This window comes from Platalea leucorodia (genome assembly GCF_965183815.1).
Source record: "Platalea leucorodia genome assembly, chromosome: 4".
NCBI classification, from domain to species: Eukaryota; Metazoa; Chordata; class Aves; order Pelecaniformes; family Threskiornithidae; genus Platalea; species Platalea leucorodia.
Genome location: NC_138826.1, coordinates 22,526 through 29,681, shown reverse-complemented (window position 1 = coordinate 29,681; position 7,156 = coordinate 22,526). Strand labels below are relative to the sequence as shown.

Here is a 7,156-nt window from a genome sequence, read left to right as displayed (position 1 = left end):
CTTTCCCACAATGAGAGCAGCAGAGAGGGGAGCGGAGCGGAGCTCTGGGGGCATCTGGGGAGGTAACGTCAGGATTCCTCCTGTCTTTGCAGGTCTGGCCCTGAGGAAGTCCGGTATGCGGGTCAATAGCGTGAGTATATATTATGTGGGTGCGCTCGTCGCTTTCAGAGTGCATCAGAGGGTAAGCATTTTAAGTTTGGTGTCATGTTGTTCTGTGTATTTGTTGAAGATGTGAGTCTCGTGTGGGAGGAAGCCAGCTATCTGACGGGTTTTGGGTTAAGGTGGGGTACATGTGTTTTTAGCTTGTATCTTATTTGCCAGGTGTTTTGAACTAATCGTATCTGAATTTCCCAGGGAGTCAGGAACGGGTTTGGGGCACCCCGATGGCGAGTGCTGTTGCCGCAAGGCAAAGCAGGGTCATAGCAGAGTTTTTTCCATTTATGGGGCTGGGCTCAGCCATCTCCTGCACAGACTCCTGTTGTGTAGCGGTCAGGGATGGTAGCTTTCCTTTGATTTCTCGAAGAACGAGAGGAGGATGGAGCGTGTTGTAGGAGCATAATCATTTTCTGTTCCTTTGGCAGTAGAGGCATTGGAGGGCCAGGCCGTGCTTGAGGAACAGCAGCAGGCTATCGGTGTTGAGTGTCAGCAGAGGAAGGAAGCTTCTTTAAGAGGCTGAGGTGATTAAGTAGAGTCCTTGTTTGATCGGTTTGATTTTCATCACGGGGGTGGGGAGGGGCCGGGACATGGGAAACACGGTCCCAGATGGGGGACCCGTCTGTTACGTGGCAGGCCGTGAGAAATATTATGGACACCACTGGACGGGCGTTAGAACCCAGTGCTTGGGTCCGGCTGACCCGGCAGAACCATCCTGCCATCTGAAGTAACGCATGCTTCTGTACGGAGATCTGAATAGCTCGCTGCGCATCACCTTTGGCTTTTCCTCGTTGAGCTCATATTTTGGTAAGAAGCATCGCTCACGAAGCATTTGGGTCTGAGGGGCCTCTGTGATATTTTTGGCACCTGTCTCCATGAGATTCTGTGATCATCATTATGTTCAGCATCTGTCTGCTGTCAGGCCTCCTGTCACTACTATGCAGTTTCAGCTTAAGGCTTTTTAGCGCAGCGTTATCTAGTAGTAGCATTGCGTACGCAAGCAGCTTCTGGCAGCCCAGCGTACTGTCCCATACGTGTCGGCACTCTTATGCAAGCATGCCGTCTACCGAGGGGTTCTCCATCCTTCAGTTCATGGAGTCCTCTAGGAGTTATTTATCCATGAAGGAAGAGTATGTCTTTACACCAGCCACGGTCATTTGCTACTTGTAGCTCTTTTGGTGTTTGGCCTGTCATCGGTCTTTGCCTATATTTGGGTTATCTGGCAGTAAGCGTAATTTTTGCGTGTCGGTGGGTGGTTTGACTTAATCTTGCACTTTAAGTAACAGGTCTGGGCTAAGCAGCACAGTCAAGTGAGGAGCGACAGCAAAGGTGAGCAGACGGTGCTGTGGACCGCGATGGAGGTTGAGGTCAATCGTTTTGGGATTTGTGCTTTTGGGCTCTCTGTGTTGCCTGAGTACGTAAGTCGGTCCAAGGGATTTGCACGGTGGGCTCTCTCTTTAGAGAAGCAGTATATAACATCTGCGTGTGTCTCCACAATTTCCCAAGGTGGAGCTGGCATCGAAGGTTACGGTTCCCGAGTCATTGGAGACGGACCGACTATATGAGCAGGCACCTGACACGGACGCTGGCCCCGGAGGTGTGGCACAGAAGGCGGGCAGAGCCGTGTTAGGAGGCTGGGGGAAAGGATGAGTCTGGCACATGGCTATTGGGGTAGGGGAAAGAAGAGGTTAGTGTCTACTTCTTATGGGTGTTACTGTCTGTCTTGGTTTTTTTTAACTCACTGATGGAGCTGCATCAGCCTGGCAGGTCAGAGCATAAAGCATGAATCGACAAGGTTAGCAGAGCAAAGAAGTCAGAATGGGGAAGGTTCACTGTTTGCTAGGGTATTTGTCGGCACCCGGTCGACTTTGTTTTATTGTTGCTGCAGATGCACAGTAGGGAGCTGGACACCGAAGGGACGAGGCGAGCAGAGCCTTGTGAGAAGGTAGGTTGGCATGCAGCAACAGAGGGAACGTGCTCCTGTCGGCGCCCATGTGACTAGCTAGCGCTCTGTTTTGAAGGTGTAAAGCGACCCGCAAAACTACATGCAAAGCAGAAGGTCTGGCCCAAGATCATCAGGCAAGGTGGGTGATGAACATCAACTGTAGCAGCAGTTTATTTTGAGGTGTAGAATTGTTTGAGCAGGTGACTGCTTCCAGACACAACGGCTGTTTTGTATTTCTAGTTTTCTAGGTGCCATGGGCGATGCTGGCCAATGGCGTTAGACTAGAAGCGAGCGGAACGCCAAAGTGCTTCTGAGGCAGGCATCGTTGCGGAAGAGGTCAGCGTTGACTGGCATGACGCTGAGCCATGGCATTCTGTGTTTCCAGATGATGAAGAGGATCTGGGTGATTGCAGCAACATCCTAGGTAGCCTATGTGGTCTGTTTTAAAAGATGGTTTCTGACCCCCAGCCCTCTGAAAGGCAAGTTGAGGGCTGAAGCTATTTTTGTGCAGGTGGTCGGCTGGGTAGGGGAAGCGCAGGTGGGGCGGGCAGGGGTTATAAAATCAGCGTAGTGGAGAAGGCGGTTTTAGATTACACACGTATGGGCAGAGAGGGCACGGGGTTCTTCCTGTAAAACACTACTGTCTACCGGGCAGGGCAGGTCCAGCCTGTGTCTGTGTTACTGTGTATTCTTTGTAGTCTGTCTTGTGTCTCATAGCATACCTTACTTATGTCTCAACGTCTCTATTCTTCTCTGTGTCTGGTGGGCACATTGCAATACCCACGGTCTCATAAGCCTTAGCTCATTGGCATAATGATAACTGAGTCCTTCCTTTCTTGAATTGAAGTTTATCACATGGATCTGTCATGTGCATCTTGCGTATCAGGAGTTTACGGATGGTAATTTATTGCGATGGCGATTAAGACGGCATCAGCATCGCCGCTCAAGAGCGGTCTGTTTTCCCAGAGTCATTTTCTGGGACTCGTCCCTGCATCCTGACATTCTTAGGTCTTTAAGCCTGGCTTCTCACGCCTCTGTCATCCCAGTTACAGACAGATCTTTTTTATTTATCTTGATCACTGGCGATGGTGTTTGACTTTTGTGGGGCTGCCGTAGGTTCTTCCTCATGGCCCCATCGATCTTATAGCCTGTTGGCATATCTGGGCCAGGACTCTTTTTTTTTTTTTTTTTTGTCAAGAGTTTTCTCAGACCTCCGGGTCACGTCATCCGCAGTATTTGTGCACAGTGTCCGTCCGCGTGCGTAGGCGTCCGGGTTCAAGCAGCTTCGCCTGGGGGCATAGCGATGGTAGAGTCAGGGGAAGATTAGCACGAAGAGCAATGGTTAATGTTCACATGCGTAGATTGTTTTGGCAAAGACGGTACAGCCTATTTCCGAGCGAGCGGCCATTGGCAGCAGGCGAGGATGAGAATTCCTGTAGCATTTGGCGGGTGCCAAGGGGATGACCGGAGCTGTCTGGGAGACTCGGCTCGAATGCTAGAGTGCTGCTAGTTGAGCAAATGGAATCTCAAAGGTGTTAAGGCTCGTATATGTAGGGCTTAATACTTGAGTTACGTATTCTTTTAATGGCAGGGTGTACTTGGGCTCTAGATGGTATTGCTGTACGAGAACTAGACTACTGGAATTGGTTAAGCTATCGCTCTGCATCTGGGTGACTTGTTTGATATTATTGTTATCGCAGATGCAGAAGGACGAGCCGTGCAGGGCGACAGCGAGGTGAGCGCCGTAAGTAGGCGGGTCAGCGTGTGGCGTTAGAGGGAACATGTGACCGGTAGCTATATGACTACGTTGCGGTTTGTGTTTCTTTGTTTGAAGGTGTGAGGCCACATGGGATCTGGGCACCGAAGTTGACTCGGGCACGGTGAGCAACGACTAGCGGGCTGATGTAGCAGTTACTTTTCGGGTGTCTTATTGTGGGTGAAGCTATAAATGTGCCTTGTGGTTAGGGTTTTACAGGCAGTACCCACACCTCGAAGTGGCAACCTGAAAACAGCAGAGGCAGTGGTGGAAACTGGCCAAGGTAAAGGAGTGGGAGATCAGAATCGGTGTGGGCAGGCTCTTGTTTTGGGTAGTATCTCAGCATGTGTTATTTGCTTTGATATTTTTTTTTTTGCAGATGATGCATTTAGTATCACAGGAGCGAAGCAGCACTTTGAGCGGTCTGAGAAGGCGAGGCGGTTGCGGGCCTGTTTGTGCCCAAGAGTGAAGTATCCTGCTGCAACTCGGCGAAGCTTTTCTCTTTAGTTTGGCAGGTTCTGTGAAGGCTGCCTTTGGAATCAGATGAGCATTTGTGGCGAGCTGGGTGGTGGGGAGGAGGAGCACGGGACCGGTGATTTTTCACAAGCACAATGGTAATTTTGTGTGTCTGAGCATCTTAGTGCCACAAGGAGTGACAGCCGCAGCCTTTGTCTCTGGAATCGGCACGGAGCGGGCGAGCGAAATGCCACGGCGCTTCCGAGGATGAAGGTGGTGTGGAAGAGGTCGGCGTGTGCTGTCGGGGTGCTTACTGCTGGCGGTGTGGGAATTTTTTGCAGATGATGAAGAGGAACCTGGGGACTGTGGGGAAAATATCAGCTAGCTGATGTGTATTTCGTCAAGGATGGATTCAGACTCCTGGCTGTTTGCCAGCTGAGTTGAGGGGCTGGCACTTGGAAGGGGGCAAGGAGACAAGGTTGGCCATTGCAGGAAGGGGTTTTAAAGGTAGCACAGGGGAGAGGTCTGTCCGGGAAAAGTGCCCTCTGGGCAGGTCAAGGGAGCAGGTTAGTCTTCAGCACGATGCCAGCGTGTGCCGGGCAGGGCAGTTCCAGGCTGTGTCTGTTGTTGTGTAGTTTGTGCGGTGTGCCTCTTGTGTCTTATACCTTAGTTGGGTCTTGATGTTGTCTTTCTGCCCAAGGAGGGCGGCACGTGCCTCTGGCACCGTCCCTAGCGTCTCGAACGTCTGTACTCATCGGCGTAGTGCCGATCGGGTGCCGCTTCTCTGGTGTTAAAAGCGTATGGCGTGGATTGGTCTGGTGTTTCAAGGTTTCCGATGGTCCTCTTTTGCAGCATCATTTCTGGCTGCGTGAGCAGCTCTGGTGTCTTGCTGTCCGTTTTTGCAGACTGGGGTTTCTTCCCTGCATCCTTATTTTCTTAGGTCTTGAAGCCGGGCTCGTTGCGCCTACATCCTCTCAGTTTTGAGAGTAACTTTGTGTTATGGGTTGTGACGTTCCACTCCTTTACTGGGACTGCTGTAGAGGCTCCTCACATCGCCGTCACGATCCCGCAGGTGGTGTTGCTCGATGGTGTCTTCGTTCCGGATGTAGTTCTTCTTGCCGAGAGTTCTCTCTCATCTTTGAGGGATGTTGTTTGTAGCGTGCTGTGGAGCGTCGGTGTGCGCGCGTGTGTGTTTGGCACGGAGCTGCTCTGCCCGGGGGCTGTAGAGTGAGGGGGTTGGTGGAATAGCGATAAGTGTCTGTGGCTAATGTGTTGCTGTGCCTAGACCGTTGAGGCAAAGGCTGTACGGTCATCTTGGACTGAGTAGCTGACGTATTAGAGGGAAGATGTGAGTGGTGGCTATCTGACTACATTATGGTGTTTCTAACTTGTTTTTTTTGTTTAACGTGAAGGTTCCAAGCAAGGAACGATGTGGGATATGGGCCCTGGAGCTGACACAGGCAAGGTGCCTGGGGATTGGTAGGCTGAAGTACAGGTTATTTTTCAGGTGCTGTGTGGCTGGTCCTGTTATAAGCAAACCCCGTTATTTGTGTCTTACAGGTGGTGTGCAAGCCTGAGAGAGGCAAGCCGAAGTGACAGAGGTGGGGCGGGTGAGCTGTCAAGGTAAAGGAGGGGGAGATGGGCATTGGTTCGGGCAGACTGTGTTTCGGGCGGTATCTCATATGTGCCTTTTTGCTTGGGTTTCTGTAGGTGCTATTTAGACAGTTAATGCCGCATGCTGATGAGTGGTCCCGGAAGGTGAGGCGGTAGTGGGCTGGATTGGGGTCTCATAGCCAAGTATTGTATGGCCACCGAGTTGCAGGCTCTGTGGAGGCTGCCTTTGGAGCCGGAGGAGGGCTTGAGGTGAGCTGGGTAGTAGGGAGCGTGGGGCGGGTGACTTCTTGCAAGCGCAAAGGTAATACTGTGTCTCTTGGTATCCTAGTTGCTGGGAGCGACGAGAGCTGCGGTGTCCAGCTCTGGAACTGGTGATGAGCAGGTGAGCGGCATGGCATAGCGGGTTTGAGGCAGCGCTTGTTGTGCGAAAGGTCTGTGGTGACGAGTGTTATGCTGATGGATGGGTTTGGTGGGTTTGGTTTTGCAGATGGTGGAGAGGAACCTGGCGACACAGGAGTAGTCCAGCGGGCCGAGCGTGGTGTGCCTTGTCCGGGATGGATTCGGAGTCGCGGCCGTCTGCAAGCTAAGTTGAGGCTCTGGTGCCGGAGAGGGGTCGAGGGAGGGAGGGTGCGAGGTTGGCCATTGTAGGAAGGGGGTTTTAAGTGTAGTGCAGGTTAGAGCGCTGTCCGGGAACAGCGCTGTCCGGGAACAGCGCTGTCCGGGCAGGTCAAGGGAGCGGGTTAGTCTTCAGCACGATGCCAGGGTGTGCCGGGCAGGGCGGTTCCAGGCTGATTCTGTTGTTGGGTAGCTTATGTGGTTTGTCTTCTGTGTCGTAGTAGTTTGTCGGGTCTCCCTGTTGCCTTTGCGCCCATGGAGGGCGGCACGCGCCTCAGGTTTTGCGAGTCGGGCATCATCCCTAGCGTCTGGAACGCTTGCGCTCGTCGGCGTAGCGCCAATAGGGCGCTTTTTTCTGGCGTTACAAGCGTGCGGCGTGGATCGGTCTGGCGTCTCGGAGGTTTCCGGGAGGTCCTTTTTTGCGGCGTCATTCTCGGGTGCGTCAGCGGCTCTGGTCTCTTGCCATCCATTTTTGCGGTCTGGGCTTTCTTGCCTGCGTCCTTACATTGTTAGGTCTTGAAGGCAGGCTTGTTGTGCCTACGTCCAATCAGTTTTGAGAGTAACTTCTTTGTCAGGGGCTGACACGTTTCACTCTTCTTCTGGGGTTCTGTAGAACC

At 52.3% G+C, this 7,156-nt stretch overlaps 1 long non-coding RNA gene across 1 annotated transcript; it reads left to right on the top strand.

Moving 5' to 3' along the window:
- The first annotated feature begins 1,664 nt into the window (after positions 1 to 1,664).
- LOC309589122 lies at positions 1,665 to 3,844 on the top strand. Its single transcript, XR_014227864.1, has 5 exons — positions 1,665 to 1,750; positions 2,042 to 2,098; positions 2,175 to 2,237; positions 2,339 to 2,522; positions 3,799 to 3,844. It is a non-coding gene; the product is annotated as an uncharacterized lncRNA (long non-coding RNA).
- The last annotated feature ends 3,312 nt before the right edge of the window (positions 3,845 to 7,156 follow it).